This window comes from Morone saxatilis, unplaced genomic scaffold (assembly GCF_004916995.1).
Source record: "Morone saxatilis isolate NCDOM2014 unplaced genomic scaffold, NCSU_SB_2.0 Contig14, whole genome shotgun sequence".
Classification (NCBI taxonomy): Eukaryota; Metazoa; Chordata; class Actinopteri; family Moronidae; genus Morone; species Morone saxatilis.
The window spans coordinates 6,509,514-6,511,800 of record NW_023339696.1 but is presented as its reverse complement, the minus strand read 5'-3'; the positions used below and the strand labels follow the sequence as shown (position 1 = coordinate 6,511,800).

The 2,287-nt window shown below is 42.2% G+C and overlaps 1 protein-coding gene across 1 annotated transcript in view; it reads left to right on the top strand.

The window, feature by feature from the left end:
• Positions 1-70: 70 nt before the first annotated feature.
• The window catches only part of emp2 (epithelial membrane protein 2), an 11,804-nt gene continuing 9,587 nt past the window's right edge, over positions 71-2,287 (top strand). The window contains exon 1 of the mRNA XM_035655501.1: positions 71-284. The gene's annotated coding sequence lies outside the window, so the exon portion shown is untranslated. The remainder of the gene's footprint in view (positions 285-2,287) is intronic.

Sequence of the window (2,287 nt, the reverse complement as noted above, 5' to 3'; positions counted from 1 at the left end):
ACACACACACGCACACACACGCCTCCCCACCCATATTAAATCCCAAACCACACCCAGATCCAGCTCTCGAGCACCTCCCACGCGCGCTAACTGCAGACTCTAACTTTTTTTTTTTCCTCGGACCGACTACCAGTAAGATCCCCGGCTGCCGCTTTGACACCTTCGGTGCTGTTTTCTTGCCATCCTTTTTGAAATTTATCACCCCCCTAATTTCACCTTTCACGGAGACGTACAGTGACGTCTGGAACTCTACGCGACTTTTGTTTTCTTCCAGTCCAAACTCGGTGAGTAAAGTTAGTATTTTTGTTTTTGAGTTTGCATATTGTTTGAATGCTGCACGGGACTTTCTATATGGGATTCATGCCCCATTCAGATCCAGTGTGGATGTGAAATGCCTCTTTAACACACTAATAACAATATTATGTTGTATAAGTATGTTTGTGTTGGGGTTTTATCTCATTTACTGCTCTGGGGAGGTTGCAGCTAGCTTCAAATATAAATCAAATAATTCGTTATCTGCCTGGATGTTTGTATAGTGTCTCTTTAAAAATGAAGCTGTATTTATTTAGGTTGTTAATTTACCATAGAGTGGTTTCAGGCTAGCTGTCGTCTTTTAGTCTTTTTAGGATATTTTGACACATATCACAACTTCTGCTGAGTGACTCTAAGTTTCATACGCTGGAAATGAAAGGGGCGTTGTCAGCCACCAGTGTGTGTGTGTGTTTATGTATCTGTGTGTGAATGAATGTTTAGTGCGTTGCGAGGGAAGATAAACTGTTCTTTTTTTTTCAATGGACACAGGAAATGTGTGCGTGCCTCTGTGAGTGAGTGTGTGTGTGTGTGTGTGTGTGTCCGGGATTTAAAGTGTAGTGCTGCTCGTTACTTCACTGAATTTGAGATCATTTACTGTGCGCCTGCCCATATGGTAGCCTTGACTTCAAATGCTATGGACTTTTAAAGTTTGCGTTAACCCTATTATTTATTTCCATGGCATTAGTTCATTTGTTGCTACATTTATTGAAGTTCACTGGTGTTTGTGTAAGTTCTGGAGTGTTTGAAGTAGGAGGAGTGCAAATTATTGACAGATAATATAGATACAGAATCAGATTATCATAGATTTAAAATCTGTTCCCGTGCAAGTAGGCTAAATATATATACTGCACTATAATGCTGAACACCACTTGCCCCCCCCCCCATGTCTTGCACATTTGACTGAGTTGCATTGTAGTTTTGATGGGGCAGTTTGATTCCCGTTGCATCTTCCCTTCATGTGGAGAGGCGCCCTCTTGTGGTTGAAATAAACAACTTTGTCCAAGTTTTCCTTTAAGTTCAGACTGGGCAGCAGAAATGGAGACTCATCCTCATCAGACCATGTTTGCGTGACGAGTGCGGTCTGAAGATATCCCTGCCACTGTGGTAATGGTCTGAAGATTAAATGCCATATGAAATGGGGAGGTTACAAATACACAACAAGTCTACTGGAAGCAAATTGCCATCCCACTGTTGACATGCAGTGACAAAGTGTCTCTCCCAGTGCATGGAAAAAAGGCAGAGATAGATGGGAAAAGAATAGAAAGGAGACTATCCTGACACAGCTGGACATGACAGTGTCATCCACTCCAACACCAACTTCATACTCAATCATATTCGAGTGAGCTTCTTGTGTGTCCTAGATCTACAGGAGAAAAACTTTGTGAAAACCGGAAATGATACCGCCCCCATATTCTTTTTATATTACATTACATCAACTCTGTCAAAGGCCAAACATTATTTATTAAGAATTGTAGAACATGTAACAGGAGAACGAGTAGTCTTGTCAGTCAAATGCTGCAGACCATCTTCTGCCATCCTCTTCCAACTTCTAATCAATCAACTTTTATGAAACATAAAGAGTAAAGTAATGAGTGAAGCAACCACGAAGGCAGGCTACATGGATGGATGGATGGATGCTTAAACTCGCTGCATTTGTTTCAACCTGCACCTGTTTCAAGCTTCAAAGCGGCCTCCAGTCGAAGTGTGACCCATGCAAATTCTCCCTTTGCAAAGTCATCTCTCGATCTTTAAGCATTTTCTAAAGCCTCTTGTGCTTTTCCTTCTCCCTCTGACTGCTTTGAATGTGACGTGACACAAGGCCTGAAGGATTTACAGGCTGGCTGGCGGTGTTCATTTAAAAGTACTCTCAGCCGCTGTGAATGCAAAATGGCGAGAGAGGTGGGTGTTATATTTATACGAGGAGGATTATTAAGGGGGGTTAAAAGGCGCTGACGGATAAACTGCCCCTCCAAAC